This window comes from Chiloscyllium punctatum, chromosome 29 (assembly GCF_047496795.1).
Source record: "Chiloscyllium punctatum isolate Juve2018m chromosome 29, sChiPun1.3, whole genome shotgun sequence".
Taxonomy (NCBI): domain Eukaryota; kingdom Metazoa; phylum Chordata; class Chondrichthyes; order Orectolobiformes; family Hemiscylliidae; genus Chiloscyllium; species Chiloscyllium punctatum.
In genome coordinates this window covers 8,766,795-8,783,755 of record NC_092767.1, presented here as the reverse complement: position 1 = coordinate 8,783,755, position 16,961 = coordinate 8,766,795, and the positions used below count along the sequence as shown (strand labels likewise).

Below are 16,961 nucleotides of genomic sequence, written 5' to 3'. Positions count from 1 at the left end.
TTCCCCAAAAGCCCCACCCTCACTCTATGTATTTCTCAACCTCCTTACTCCCCCACATTCCTGATGAAGGGCTTATACCTGAAATATCGGTTCTCCTGCTCCTCGGATGTGGCCTGACCTGCCATGCTTTACCAGCACCACACATTTTGACTCTCACAGTAACTAATTTACAGTGCTAAGTCTCAAAGCGCCCAGTGTTACAGTGGATAGTATTAAGGTATCCAATCTCCACAGTGCCCAACACTATAGTGCCCAGCCTCACACTGTCTCGTGTTACAGTGGCCATGTTACAGCATGCAGTTTCACAGTGTCTGGCCTCCACAGCAGCCAGTGTTATAGTATACAGTCTCACACTGCCCAGTCTCTCAGTGTTTCCGATGTCTCACCCACCACCCCTACCACCATCACCGAGGTTTACTCTGTCCCAACTTCTAACCCAGCCCCAGTTTTACCAAGTGTCCTGTTTCGGAGATATTCCTCCATGCACTGTACTGCCGTGTTGTCCATGTTGGGGTCAAACTTATTTGCAAAGAAACATCTCTGACGGACCACCCAATGTAGATCTCCTGCCCCATACACACAAACCAAGTGGCGATACCTTCCCATGCAGGGAGGGTATAGGGCACCCCTCGCAACGTCACCAGCCTCAAAGGACCACTTTACTGCCCGGCCTAGAGTCCTGGTGGCTCCTTGGGTGTACGGGATGGAGCCTGGTACATTGGGCATTCTGTGCAGGGTAGCCCACACATGCTCATCCGGGCTGTAGATGTCCTCCGACCACTTGAGGAAGGCCTGGATCTCGGCACTGTCAAACACATGGCCAACAAACTCTCTGGAGGCCATGAAGTAGGCACTGCCCATGAAGATGGAGGGGCTGATGTTCAGCTGGTCTTTGAGTTGCGCCGTCAAGACGACTTGGTCGAGGGTATCGTGGTGGTATTGCCAACGTTTCTATTGCCAGCGCAAGAGAGAGTGAGAGAGACGAGAAATTAGAAATGATAGCTTTTCAACTTCACCTATGGCTTTTTCCCTCCCCAACTCCTCTGCACTCTCCTCGCCCCCAGCTCCAGCAAGATCCATACACACTCCTTCTCTCAGTTACTCACCTTACAGTGGAGAACAAGGCCATTCAGCCCCTCAGGCCTTTCTCACTCCTATTGCCTAGTGCCAGTCACCTGCCTATTTCCCCATATCCCTGCCTCCCAAACCATCTCCCAATGCTCATTCGCTGAGTAAACATAATACTCATCCTCAAACACTCCCAGTGGATCTGGCTCCAAAAATACACTTCAAGCTGTGCCCTCTGGTCATAAAGGTTGAGAGCACCCGAAAAATAGATCCTTCAGCCCACCGTGTCTGCGCTGGCAAAACAGGCTCCTTGCTACTCCAGTCTCATTTTCCAGCACTGGGAACATCGCCTTTCATGCCTCACCAGTGCAATGGAGACACTTTCCTGTGGTCATCAACTCCTGGAGTGGGACTTGAACACAGAGCTTTTGCCTTAGAGAGAAGGACATGGTGTGCAGGGATATAGATCTTTGAAAGTTGCATTGCAGATAGACAGGGTGGTGAAGTAGGTGTTTGATACCTTTACCTTCATTGGTCAGTGCATTGAGTATAGGAGTTGGGATGTAATGTTGCAGCTGTAACAGAGATGGATAGAGCTCTGAAAGATAGGGGAATCAAGGTTTATTGGGATAAGGCAGGAACAGGATACTGATTGTGGATGATTAGCCATGATCATAATGAATGGTGATACTGGCTCGAAGGGCTGAATGGCCTACTCCTGCACCTATTGTCTATAAGTAGGAGTATCTTTGACTATCTCTGATATGCCTTTGCTATTACCAAGTGTGATCTATTGTCTGTAGAGGACATTGGTGCGGCCACTTTTAAAATACTGCATACAATTCTGGTCACCCTTCGAAAGAAAGGATGTTGTTAAACTTGAGAGGGTGCAGAAAGGATTTATCAGGATGTTGCCGAGATTGGAGGGTTTGAGCTACAGTAAGAGGTTGAATAGGCTAGGGCTATTTTCCCTGGAGGGTCAGACGCTGAGGGGTATCCTTACAGAAGTTCATAAAATCAGGAGGAGCATGGATAGATGTTGAAATGATCAGCCGGATGATAGTACACTTCACACAGCTTCCTTTATCACATACATGCAAGAAGACTCAACCAGCCGGGTCAAAGCCCACCCTTGCCTGGAGAGTCTGAAACAGGCAGTTGCAATCACACTTTTACACACAAATCAGCGTTCCCCTTTCACGCATTACATTTTGATTCCAAGCCTTAGCAACACAAATGATCAATCAGATCCTGATCTAGGTACGTGACGTTTAGCATTAGATCATTGACCTTAAACCTCTACAACACCTGTTGAGTGTTGTTTCGGTCTTCCTGCCTTCTCACTTAATGGGAGCCAGTTTCAGTAAGCTAGCTCGCTTGCATACGCGCTTGGCTGCACTTTACTGTTGCTGATCAGAATTGTTTAGCTGACCTCCTTTTCTGTTCTTGCCCCATTTTGATTCCTTCCAGGTCGGCTGTATAGCCAAATGTCTTTTCCCAACGGTGGGGGAGTCCAAAACTAGAAGCATAGGTTTAAGGTGAGAGGGGAAAGACCTAAGGGGTTACTTTTTCATGCAGTGGGTGATGTGTGTTTGGAATGAGCTACCAAGAGGTGGTGGAGGCGGCTGGTACAATGACAATATTTAAAAGGCATCTAGGTGTGGACATGAATAGGAATAGGTGAGAAAGATGTGTGCCAAAGGCTGGCAAATGGGACTCAGTCAGATCGGGATGACTGGTCAGCGCAGACAGGTTGAACTGAAGGGTTTGTTCCATATTGTATGATGTTATGACTCCGTGCTTTCTGGTTATTGAGGTTTAGAGCACCAAAATAATAAGTTGCCCTTCAGCCCATTGTGTCTGCACTGGTCAAAAAGACAAGCTCCAAGCTATTCTCATCCCATTTTGTAGCACTTGGCCCATACCCTTGAGAGTCTCACAATAGCAATGAAGACACCTTCCTATGGCCATCAACTCCTGGAGTAGGACTTGAATCCAAAGCTCCTCCCTCAGAGTGAAGGACACCACACATTAGATTCTCTACAGTATGGAAACAGGCCATTTGGCCCAACAATTCCACACCAATCCTCTGAAGAGCAACGCATCACCCTACCTGATATTTACTCCTGACTAATGCACCTAACACTATGGGCAATTTTGCATGACAAATTCACCTAACTTGCACATCTTTGGTCTGTGGCAGGAAACCAGAGCACCCAGAGGAAACCCACGCAGACATGGGGAGAATGTGCAAACTCCACACAGACAGTTGCCCAAGGCTGGAATCGAACCCAGGTCTTTGGCGCTGTGAGGCAACAGTGCTAACCACTGAGCCACCGTGCCACCCCTTCCGCAAGACACAAGACACTTTATTTACATTGTATCAAAAGATATCTTTTATCCTCGGTCCTTGTGGCATCATGCATGGGAGATATGGATCCTTGGTTACCATGGGGAGGATAGATTGTCGATGGTATGCAGGAATGTAGATGGTGGAACAGGATCAAAAGGGCCAATAGCCTACTCTTGTTCCTTGCATGTATGGGAACAGATCTTTTTTTATCCACCTTACATCAAAACTTGCCATCATCTCATACAAATGTAGTTTAGGCTTCATTTGCATTTCAATTCCTCAGATCTCCCTAACCTGCCTCTAACCCAAAATCTTATATCTGCATTCCATTGCACTTGTACAATCAGTGAACAGTGACGTATATTTCCTTGTCTTCATTACTGAGTGCTCACCCTGTACCCATTGAATAAACCTCACCCCAATCTCCTTTGTTCCAATGGGAGCATCGTTGACCTTTCCAACTTAGCCATCCAACTTAAACCCTGGCACCATTCTGCGAACTCTCCTCCCTGTCCTGAGGGCCCTCACATCGTTTTATAGTCACTGGAAATGACCACAACAATCCAACTGGGGCTAAACCAATTCGACATGCAGCAGAACTCACCCATTTATTGGCATCAATGCCTCTATTTATGAAGCCTTCTGCTTTTCTACCCTCTTACGGCCTCCTCCATCTTCTAATGTTGATGAATGTTTATTGCCAGATCCCTCTAATCCTGCGCACTCTTTACGATTGTGCCATTGCATTTCTATTACCTCTCCACATCCTTCTCCCAAAACATATCACCTTACACTCTTCTGTATTCACCTCTGACTGGATGCTGTCTGTTCACTGTGGTGACTCTGGACAATTCACATCATCCTCACCATTTGCCAATCCTCCAGGTTTATCATTGCCCCGAATATGGGCATTTTGCCACATACTCCAAGATTGATATCACTGACATATTGAATAAAAGCAGTCGTCTATTTAGAGCTGAGATGCAGAAACATTTCTTAACTTATAGGATAGCAAAATTATGGAATTCTGTACCACAGAAAGCCGTGGAATTTGAGTCATTGAATATATCCAAGAATGCGATTAACAAATATTTATGTTTCAAAAGCATCAAAGGCATGGGAGAAAGTGTTAGTATGTCATTGAGATAAGGATTAGCCAGGATCATATAATATGGTGGGCCTCATGGAGGGCCAAATCATCTTCTCCTGCTTCGGGTCTTGATGTTTAAAATGTCCCAGCTGTGTGGATCATTCCCAACTACCAACCTCTCGTCCAAAACAAAATCCATGAATCAGGGCTTGTGTTGTCAATTTTGTTGTTCAGCTGTTTTTATCTAGTGCCGAGTGAAACACTTCATTGAATCCAGTTCAGACAACATTCTCTGCATTCAAATTCTCAGCTACTTCATCAAAGCATGATTCGAGGTTGGAGACTTATCTTTTGAAACCCTGCACTGGCTTCGCTTCATTAATTTGATCTAAGGCAGGTTGGTGCGAATTGCAGCCATAACTACCAGCATCAATGTCAAGTGCATGATATAAAGTAAACTAGGATCCATGTGGTGTGAGCCTCGGAGACCCAGGTTCAAGTCGCTTCTGTTCCAGAGTTGTGCGATAACATCTTTGAACAGGTTCATCAGTAAATGTAAGACCATTAACAAGTCGGGACAGGAGTCGGCCATTTGGTCCCTCAAGCCAGCTTCACTCGGATCGTGGCTGATTCAACATTCCTCAAGTCCATGTTCTTGCCCTATCCCCATAATGCTTAATTCCCCAACTGAGCAAGAATCTGAGCCTTAAATATATACAAGGACAGCTCTCTGTGGCAAGGAATTCCAAAGATTCACAACCTTCTGAGAGAGGAAATTCCACTTCAACTGGTGCCCCTTTATTCTGAGACAATACCCCCCCGGACATGGACTTTCCCATGAGGAGAATCATCCTTTCAGCATTTACCCAGTCAAGCCCCTTAATACTGTCCATTTCAATGAGGTCAACCTCCGAGTACAACGGGATCTTGATCAGATGGGCGAATAGGCCGGGAGTGCCAGATGGAGTCTCATGTCGATAAATGTGAGGTGCTCTATTTTGGTTTGGCAAATCAGGGCAGGAATAATACACTTCATGGTAAAGTCTGGGAAGTGATGATGAAACAAGAGATCTTGGAATGCAGATTCATAGTTTCTTGAAAAAGGAGTCGCAGATAGATAGGGTAGTGAAGAAGTCGTTTGCTACGCTTGCCATTATTGGTCAGTGCATTGTGTGTAGTATTGGGGAGGTCATGCTGTGGCTGAACAGGACATTGGTTTGGCAATTTCTGGAATACAGCATGCAATTCTGGTCTCCCTGCGATAGGAAGGATGTTGTGAAACTTGAAAAGGTTCAGAAAAGATTTACAAGGATGTTGCCAGAGTTGAGTATGGAAATGCAGGAAATTGATACTAGATGTGGAATAATGACATACACGATGGGCTGAATGGCATCCTTCCGCAAGAATTCTTTAATTCTGTGACTGGCGCAGAGGGAGATTAACTTCAAGGTTCATGTTATCAGGAGGGACACCAAAGCCCTTAGCTGAGTGGTCAGAAAACTCCCTCCTCTTTACTTGAACTAAGGCATAACCTGTCTCCACCAATATCATAGCAAAAGTCAGCGATTCGTCCCTTCAAGTCTGCTCCACCATTCAAGAAGATCACTGCTCTTCTGGTTGCAATTTCAATTCCACATTTCTATCGGTTGCCCCGGGGTCCTTATCTTTTTTTAAAAAAAGGTCACTTGCTCACCCTTTCATAACTTCATCAACTCAGCCTTCACAACTTCGTACAGAAGAGATTTACACAGTGTAACAGCCCTCTCAGGGGAAAATAATTCTGCAAGGCATTGGTGAGGCCACTTTTGGAGTACTGGGTAAATTTGTGATCGGCCTGCTGTTGGAAGGGTGTTGTTAAACTGCAAAGGATGCAGAATAGATTTATAAAGATGTTGCCAAGACTGCAGGGTTTTAGTTATAAGGAGAGGCTAGATAGGCTATGACTTTTCTCACTGGAGTATTGGAGGGTAAAGGGTGACCATATAGAGGTTTATAAAATTGTGGGGGAAATCAATAAAAGTGAATAGCCCCAGGATGGGGGAGTCCAAACCCAGAGGGCATAGGTTTAAGGTGAGACCTGAGGGTGGTGCAAATACGGAGCAAGTTGCCAAAAAGAATTGTTGTAGTGGGTACAATTACAAGATTTAACAGACAACATAAATAGGACAAGTTTAGAGGGATATGGACCAAACACAGGATAATGGGACTAGTTCCAATTAGGATACCTGGTTGGCATGGATGAGTTGGACGAAAGGGTATGTTTCGGTGCTGTAGGACTCTGATGATATCTTATTCTCCAGAACATCTTGTCAAACCTACAAGAGAAAGCAATGTCCCATCAACTACCTTATCGTGTCCCCTCAGAGAAATTTATACATTTCAAAAAGATCTCTCAGATTCCCAAACTTAAATGTGTAAAAGCCAATTTGTTCAACCTTCCTTCATAAGATAAACCCTTCATCCTAGGAAAAAGGCAGGTGAAACTTGCTGTTTTAAATGAGAGAAAAATGTACAGACTGATTCTGATGTGGTCTCATCAAGGCCTTGTATGGCATTCTCTCCACCCCTCAGGCCTGGAAATGGACTCTACATTTTGAAGAAAAATGTCTGTACTAATGGACTCTGGACTAGAAAGGACTTTGTTTGATGGTAATTAAGTGTCATATGGTTTGTTGGGCTTATCACCTGCACTGTCTTGCATGTCCCTGGGTCTGGCAGGTCTTACTGTGAGCTGGGAGGCTCGTGGGTCGTCCTGAAAGCTGTCACCCCGAGAGCCGGCGAGTGGGTAGGCCATCCTGTGAACCTGAAGGTTGGTAGGCTGTCCCGAAAGCCAGAGGGTGGGTAGGCCACCCTGATGACAGTCTCTCCGAGAGCTAGATGGTGGGTAGACCGTTCTGAGCACCGTCATCCCGAAAAGGGGTAATCGGGACGGGCTGTCCTAGAGATGGTCGAAAGCTGTGTCAGAGCAGCCAAGAGCCAGAAAGCGTGTAGGGGCGGGCTGAGATCCAGAAGGCTTGTGGGCTGCCCTGCACGCTGTCGTCCCAGGGAAGGGGACAGGCTGTCCTAGAGGTGGCCGAAAGGTGTGCCAGGATAGCCCACTGGCCAGATGGTGCATCAGGGTGGGTGAGAGCCCAATGGTACATAGGGACAGACCGAGAGCCAGAAGGTGGGTAGCTGTCCTCAGCGCTGTCACCCCAGGTGGGTACTGGGGCGGACAGTCCTTGAGGCCTAGCTTTGCTGCTCCTCTCCCTTGTAAAATTGCTGATGTATGCAGATGTAAATGTTAATTGTTGTGCAGTAACCTCTTTTTTGTATTTGTTTAATAAAATAAAAAAAGAAACGGGGAATGCTCCTTTCCCTTGTAAAATTGCTGTCTCTTGTATACAGTTGTAAATGTTAACTGTTTTTTGTAAACTGTTTTGTAACTGTTTAATAAAATTTATAAACAGGAGATTCAGCGGTCTTCTCAATTTAGGGGACTGACTGTGCTGGCTGGGTCACAATCAGTGTGTTTCTGTTGGTTTCTGATTGTTTTTTGTGTGGGGGAAACCTGATTCCTGAACTGGCTGAATTATTGAGCCAGTTTGTTAACTGGCATTCCTTGAGGGAGGACTGATTGTTAAACTCCTGATGCACATACCGTGTTTCAGGTGTAATTCAGTTCTCATTAGGGGACTGTTGTTTCACTGACTGGTTATAGTCTGTGTGTTACTCTTTTCTTCACTTTTGAGAAAAGGACAATGTTAATTTTGTGGTAGGGCTTAGCCCTTGGACTCTAGTTTTCTTTGTTTTTTGTATGTGTCCTCACTGTTTGGACTTGGCCCTTGTGGAAGACATACATTTTACCAGAGGAGCTGTTCCTATGGGGAAGTCTAGCCCTGAGACTGGGCCTCTGAAGATTGAACACCTGTGTGTGTGCTGGGAGGTGAGCACTTGCTGTATCCTGGAGTTTGGGAGAAGACCTTCCCTTCAGGAGTGGACCAAAACCCCTGTGAGTTAACCACCTTTACAATGTACTGTGTTCCTGTGAGTGGGCCTGGCTCTCCAAGGATGTGCCAGGACTCCATGGAGACTGAACACCTGTGTGCTGTGGGGTGTGCATTTGCTGCCTTTGGGAGTGGACTCTGCCCTTGGTTGTAGACCTTGTTTTTAGCAGTGGACTCTATTTCTGACAACACATGTTGTAAGCTGGAGTAGACTCTGTTCCTGAGAACTCTTTTTTTTTGACGACTGTATATTTGGTCTCTGTGTACCAGAAAGGACTCTGTTTTTTCACAATTAACTCTATTGTGTTTCTTGTTGGGCTTATCACCTGCACTGTCTTGTGTGTCCCTGGGTCTGCAGGCCTTACTGTGAACTGGGATGTTCATGGGTTGTCCTGAAAGCTGTCACCCCGAGAACCAGAGGGTGGGTAGGCCACCCGATGCCAGTTGCCCCGAGAGCCAGTAGATGAGTAGGCCATTCTGAGTGCAGTCGTCCTGAGAAGAGGTAATCTGGATGGGCTGTTCTAGAGGTGGTCAGAAGGTGTCTCAGAGCAGCCAAGAGCCAGAAGGTGCATAGGGGCAGACAGAGAGCCAGAAGCAGTCCTCAGCGCTGCTGCCCCAGTCGTAAGGTGTGTCAGGGCGGATCGAGAGCTGGAAGGTACGTAGGGGCGTGCTGCCTTAGAGTGGCCAGAAGGTGGGAGGGATTGGGGTGGGGTGGGGAGAAGACTTGCTGGGATTTTGGGGGGTCTGTATTTTATGTACTGTTTATTGCACAAGTGGACTGTCTTATATGGATGAATGTCATTGTTACTGTTTGTAATGATTGAAACTGGGATTTGAGGTTTGTCCTCCTTTCCCTGAAAACCGGTTGAATGTCAGGGTTTAGGGCTTGGCTTTGTCATTCCCCTCCCTTATAAAATTGCTGTTTGTCTGTATACAGCTGTAAATGTAATTGTTTGTATAAACTGTGAATTGTTTAATAAAATATAAATAAACCGGACTGTCTGTTTCCTTTCTTCCTGGTGAAGGAATATAAATTGTGAGGAGCAATTATAAATGTTGTCTGCGAAAATCACAAAGCTGAATCATGAAAGAGGAAGGGGAGTGTAGGTTAAGCTAGATATACTTGTACAAACAGTTATAAGCATCTGTTTCCCGCTTCTGCAAAAACAAAAACCACAATCAAGAGGTCATAAGGCTCAGTGTGAACGAAGAATGAGAGGAAATGTTGCTTTAGCAAGCAAGGAAGCAGATTGCAGTGAAGGAGGATATATACGCTAACAATAGACCACAGAGGGATGTGGTGAAATGGCCAAGCAAAACCTGTACTGTTAGGCACAAGGCCAAATAAGGCAAGAGATAAACAAGAGGAATGGGCGCTGGGTTTAGAGTAGTGGGAGGAGGGAAAGGGAAATGAATTGTATCAAGGTTTTGTACTGTGTGCCTACCTTGTAGACACCACTCTTGCAAGAGTATATCTGATGATACTGCTGCAGCAGATCTTGTCTTGGACTGAAATTAATGAAGTGAGTGAGTTCTATTTCCCACATAAATTTAAGATTTACACATTTGTCAGATGCAGTGAAAAACACCAACACACTTGACATGGGTACGAGGGAAAAATAAGCATGACTGCTATCGGGTGGAAGTGGAAGAAAAATAAACAGGCATGTCAAGGGATCTGCTCACTGAGAGCTGGCTCTAGGGGAGCTGGATCAGCATATGAAGGACTCTTCAATCCTCTTGAGGAGAGTGACTTCAAAACAGCCTCAGTGTGTCTTATGTGCTGCTGTTGGTGTCTTCCTACTGAGGAGGAGTTTATTTTTAATTTTTTTTTCATGGTTTGTTGTGATTGTTTTCTGGGGTTTCTTTCTGCTTATTTCTGTTAATTTGAAGCTGTGCTCAGCTGTACAGGCAGCTACTACCACCACTGCTGCTACAGTCTGGGCCTGCTCTTGCTACTGAAGCCTGGACCTCGCCTGCACCCCTGCTGCTGCTGCCTGGGCCTACCTACACCTGGGGACGACTTTGATTGCTACTCCTGAGGCTGCTTCTGAAAAAAAAATAAACAGGATGATCAGATGTTCTGTTCACTCTGAGCTGGCTCTGAGGAAGCTGCATCCGTGTCAAGGACTCCATGTGTAAACAAAATGGTGAGTTGGTGACTGGATAATGGCCTCTGTGAAGTTATTCCTGATGTTGGGGTTTCCTGCTCCTCTGATGCTGCCTGACCTGCTGTGCTTTTTCAACACTGCTCTAATCTTGACTGTAATCTCCAGCATCTGCAGTACCCACTTACAGTCAGAGATGTACACATGGAAACAGATCCTTCGGTCCGACCAGATATCCCGACCCAATCCAGTTCCACCTGCCAGCACCTGGCCCATATCCCTCCAAACCCTTCCTCTTCATATACCCATCCAAATGCCTCTTAAATGTTGCAATTGTACCAGCCTCCACCACATCCTCTGGCAGCTCATTCCATACACGTACCACCCTCTGCGTGAAAATGTTGCCCCTTAGGTCTCTTTTATATCTATCCCCTCTCACCCGAAACCTATGCCCTCTAGTTCTGGACTCCCTGACCCCAGGGAAAAGACTTTGTCTATTTATCCTATCCATGCCCCTCATAATTTTGTAAACCTCTATAAGGTTACCCCTCAGCCTCCAACATTCCAGAGAAAACCACCTCAGCCTGTTCCACCTCTCCCTATCGCTCAAATCCTCCAACCCTGGCAACATCCTTGTAAATCATTTTGGAATCCTTTCAAGTTTCACAACATCTTTCCAAAAGGAAAGAGACCAGAATTACACACAATATTACAACAGTGGCCTTACCAATGTCCTGTACAGCCGCAACATGACCTCCCAACTCCTGTACTTCATAGTCTGATCAATAAAGGAGCGTATACCAAACATTGCTTTCACTATCCTATCTACCTGCGACACCACTTTCAAGGAGCTATGAACCTGCACTCCAAGGTCTCTGTTCAGCAACACTCCCTAGGACCTTACCATTAAGTGTATAAGTCCTGCTAAGATTTGCTTTCCCAAAATGCAGCACCTCGCATTTATCTGAATTAAACTCCATCTGCCACTTCTCAGCCCATTGGCCCATCTGGTCCAGATCCTGTTGTAATCTGAGGTAACCCTCTTTGCTGTCCACGACACCTTCAATTTTGGTGTCATCTGCAAACTTACTAACTGTACCTCTTACGCTTGCATCCAAATCATTTATGTAAATGACAAAAAGTAGAGGGCCCAGCACCGATCCTTATGGCACTCCACTGGTCACAGGTCTCCAGTCTGAAAAACAATCCTCCATCACCACCCTCTGTCTTCTACCTTTTGAGCCAGTTCTGTATCCAAATGGCTAGTTCTCCCTGTATTCCATGAGATCCAACCTTGCTGATCAGTGTCCCATGGGGAACCTTGTCGAATACCTTACTGAAATCCATATAGATCACATTTACCGCTCTGCCCTCATCAATCCTCTTTATTACTTCAAAAAACTCAATCAAGTTTGTGAGACTATTTCACTATCAATCTCAGAATAATCCTTTACATGCTCTGAACCAAACTTACATTCTTTTTTGTTCACTCTTAACTCTTCAGGGGTCGCCATAAGCACCCACATAGGCCCCAAATATGCCTGCCTCTTCATCCATCAGCACCATTCCCCACCTTTTCCTCCACTACATTGATGACTGGATTGGCACTACCTCGTATTTGCATGAGGTGGTTGAAAAGTTCATTAATTCTAATTCTGCCAACACCTTCCAACCTGACCTCAAATTCACCCGGACAATCTCGGACACCTCCTTCCCCTTCCTGGACCTCTCCATCTCTGGCAACCGACTAACCGTGGACATCTACTACAAACCCACCAACTCCCACAGCTACCTGGAATACACCTCCTCCCACCCTGACCCTGTAAAAACACTATCCCTTATTCCCAATTTCTCTGCCTCTGCTGCATCTGTTCCCAGGAGGACCAATTCCACCACAGAACATCCCAGATGGTGTCCTACCTCCAAAAACTACAACTTCCTCTCCCACATGGTTGACAATGCCCTCCAGTGCATCTGCTTCATTTCCTGTACCTTCACCCTTGAACCACACCCCTCCCAACGCAACAGGGACAGAACCCCTTGGTCCTCACCTTCTACCCCACCAACATCCGGACACATTGCATTATCCTCCACCACTTCTGCCACTTACAAACAGACTGCACCATTAAGGACATATTTCCCTCTGCAGTCCATCTGCATTTCAGAGACTGTTCCCTCTGCAACTCCCTTGTCAGATCCACACCCCTCACCAACCCACCTTCCCTGGCCTCAGAAAAGTGCAAAACCTGCACCCACACCTCCCCCCCCCCTCACCTCCGTCCAAGGCTCCAAAGGATCCTTCCACATCTGACAAACATACTTGTACCTCCACCAATGTCATCTACTGCATCCATTGTACCCAATGTGGTGTCTTCTACATCGGGGAGACAGAACTCTTACTTGCGGATTGTTTCAGAGAACATCTCTGGGACACCCACACCAACCAACCCCACCACCCCGTGGCGGAACACTAACTCCCCCTCCCACCAAGGGAATGCAGGTCCTGATGCTTGGATATTCCACCTTGGAACCCTGATCTGTCTGGTTGCAATGTTGATTTCACTAGTTTCATCATTTCCCCACCTCACCTTCTCGCAGTCCCAAGTCTCCAACTTAGCACCACCCTCCTGACTAGTCCATCTTCCTTCCCACCTGTCCGCTTGACCTTCCACAACCCCCCCCCCCCCGCCCCCCTACCGATACCTTCATCTATCACATTCCCAGCTACCTCCCACCCCCAGCCCCACACCCATCCCACTTATCTCTCGGCCTCCTGGTCCACAAACCTCATTCCTGATGAAGGGCTTATGTCCGAAACATTGATTCTTCAGATGCTGCCTGACCCGCTGTGCTTTTCCAGTGCCACACAACTGACTCTGATCTCCAGTATCTGTAGTCCTCACTTTCTCCTACACTCTTAACCTACCTACATTCCTGTATACTCTCATAATCAGTCTATATCCCTCCTTATCCCAGGCTCAGCCTCCTCTTTCTACCCCATCCCTTTCACCTGACCATGTTCCCTTCCACCCATCTGCTCCACCCCACCCACTGTCCAATCACAGCCACCTTCTCCCTGCATCCACCAATTGCCATCCCACCTACCTTTCCCCAGTCCCACACCCCCATTCTGCAGCCCCTTCCTCGCCCCGGGTTCTGATGCAAGTTTCCGACCTGAAACGTCAATTGCCCTTCTATTCTGTTTGCAGCTCAACTCTCCAACTCCTCCTATATTCCTTTGTACATTCTGAACCTCCCTCCATGCAATTGAACTGTTTTAACAACCCTGTCTCTCTTTGTTACAGAGAGGAGTTAGTGGAGGAGAGGGATTACAAAAGGGAGAGGGGTTATAGGGGTAGAGGGGTTACAAAGGGTTTACCCTTCCGTTACCCCTTTGTAACAGGCAGGAGTGAAGAACTGGAGGGGGGAGAGAGAGGGAGGGAGGATGGAAAACACTTGGATGGAGAGAGGCCCAGCAGACAGGAAGGCGGTTACCTTTTTGAACCTGGGTGCAGGATCCGACTCAATCACATTGGAGCCGTTCAGAGCTCTGAGGCTGCGGACTATCTCCAGGTTGGTCTTCAGGGGGAAGTCTTGGCCACACACGTTGATGAAGTACCTTCAGGGAACAGGGCTCTCCAGCAGCTCCTTCATGCAGTTGAGATCTGCCTGAACTCTGCTCCAGCCAGCATAGGTGACCCACTCCAGCTTGGCTGCGACAAAGACATTGTGGAAACACGAAGCGATGGCCCGAACGGCCGCATGAAATTGACTCGGGGATTTGCAGTCCACGTGGACACAGTAGACATTCTGTGGGGCGTAAATGCTCCGTAGAAGCCTCTCGAACATCTCAATGCTCTGGTGGATGACCATGGAGTAAGCCAAGGGGAAGTGTTACTCCTCAGGGCTCAGGGGGACAGTGATATACTTACGGGCCCTCACAATCGATCTGCAATTTCGGGTCATGTTCAGAAATCTCCCTCAGTGACGGCCTGGTGCTTGAGGGAGATAGTAATGGAGTTGAGGAGGGCCCTTTCCACCTCCTGCCTGTCCCCCTGGATGATCTGCCAGCAGGTGGAGTTCTCCTCGACCAGGAGGAGGTGTTCCTGCATTGGACTGGTGCCTGGTTTCACCAGCCTGAGGGTCAGCCGGTCCCCTCCTCTCTGGACCAGCATCCTTTGGCACAACAAGACCACACTGAGCACACACACCGCTGATCTGAGGCACGACCAGCGGGTACAACGCTGGCTCAGCTTGGGCACAGCGCTTTCCAGAGGGCAGTGTCCCCAGCCTACAGGCGATAGGCAAATGCAGAATGGATGCTCTCTGTGCTGGACAGCACTGCCTCCACCAGGCCGTGGGGAAGGAGTGGCTGCAATTTGCTGGAGAGGTCGCAGCAGCCATTCCCCTCTCCTTGTTAGACTCTTGTCTTTCCTTTTCCCCAAGATTCAACGAATGACTCCGACTTTCACTCCCTCTCCCCCCAGAACTGCTCTCCCTCTGGAATACCTCTCCCTCTCTCCGTTAACCCTCTGTAATCCCTCTCCCTCTATAACCCCTCTCCCTCTATAATCCCTCTCCTCCACTAACTCATCCCTCTCCCTCAGTAACTCCTCTATCTCGTTCCTCTCTCTCTGTAACTCCTCTCTCTCTCACACACACACATTAACTCCTCTCTCTCTTTCTCTGTCCCTCAGTAACTCCTCCCTCTCTCGGTAACTCTCTCTCTCGGTAACTCCTCTCTCCCTCTCTCACTACCTCCTCTCCCTGTCTCTCTCAGTAACTCCTCCCGCCCTCCTCTGGATGAAACCCAGCCAATGTTCCGTTGTTTCTCTGTCGGAGTCCAGGCTCACCTCGTCCCTGTCTGCCTGCCTGGTTACAGGCGTTTCCTTCCCCGGTCTCTGCTTCTCTCCAACCGTTCCTGGACTGGTGTCGCCCGGGTGAAGTAAAGGAGAGGATCGCGATGGTGTACAGTCTGGATCGGAGAATCTACTACCAGAGCGACACAGAGCCAGCCAAGTCCAATAACCCACACCCCAGCCTGGACTGAGATGTTCTTTCAGGAAAGAACCTTCCATCGAGCCCACAACAATGTGGGTGGGGTAACCCTTGGATGAAGAGAGGACCAGGAGACGGGAAGGACCTGTTTGTACTGTGACTCTTAACTGCCCTCTGGGCTATTAGGGATGGGCAATAAACACTGGCCTGGCCAATGGTGCCCCCATCCCATGAATTTATTTGTAAAAAAAATGACAAATGTAAATCAAATTGAATCAAACTTCACCACCCGTCATCCCTGTCTCTCTCTCTCTCTGATGCGAAATTGGAATTATGGTGATTTGACCATTCATAATAAAGCTGTGAATGTGGGCACAGCAAGTTGATATGAATCCAAAATAAAATCCCCCTGGCCGAGAGTGGCTCCGAGGTTAGCATTGTTGGAGCACAGTACCAGGAACCAGAGTTTGATTCCAGCCTTGGGTGGCTGTGTGGAGTTTTTGCATGTTGTCTGCTTGGGTACCCTTCAGGTGCTCTGATTTCAAAAATGTTCAAGTTAAATGGATTGACCATGCTGAATTGCCCATAATGTCCAGGGATGTGCAGGCTAGGTGGGTTACCATAGCCACTCTCACACTTTCACACACACACACACACACACACACACACACACACACACACACACACTCCTGCAGGTTTAGGCAATGCTCAATCTAATGCAACATCCTGGTGGTTCTCCTTTGCACCCCCTCCAGTATAATCACATCCTTCCTATAATGCGGTGACCAGAACTGCACACAGTATTCCAGCTGTGGTCTCGCCAAAATCCTGTAAAACTCCAACATGACACCTCCCTGCTCATGTATTCAGTGGCTTTGATCCTTCTTAATTCCCTTACCTGCCTATCCTGCTGCCTTCACGGATGGCTGGAACACACAAACCAGGATCCGTCTAATCTTCTGTGCTTGCCAGGGTCCTCCTATTTAACGTGTACTCCCTTGCCATGTTAGTCCTCCGGAAATGCATGTCACAGAAATTTGGGCATTCAGTAGCACAGAATGGAGAAAAAAAAACGACTGGCATCGAGAGATGGCATCTTTTAAACATTGTAACTGTGCCCACATACATTACTTCGTCTGGAAGTTCATTCCATCACAAACCACTCTGGGGAAAAAAGAGTTGCTCCTCAATCTTTAAATCTTTTTCCTCTGACCTTCCAAACATGGCCCTGAGTCTGAACTCCCCCACACGAGGGAAAAGACCCTTGTCATTCACCTTATCAATCACTGTCATGATTTTATAAACCTCAGCAAGGTCACCCCTCAATTTCCTATGCTGCAGTGAAAAACACATACAGT

At 47.3% G+C, this 16,961-nt stretch overlaps 1 pseudogene; it reads right to left on the bottom strand.

Moving 5' to 3' along the window:
• Nucleotides 1-414: 414 nt before the first annotated feature.
• LOC140454387 (beta-1,3-galactosyl-O-glycosyl-glycoprotein beta-1,6-N-acetylglucosaminyltransferase 3-like) lies at nucleotides 415-14,780 on the bottom strand (annotated as a pseudogene).
• Nucleotides 14,781-16,961: the final 2,181 nt, after the last annotated feature.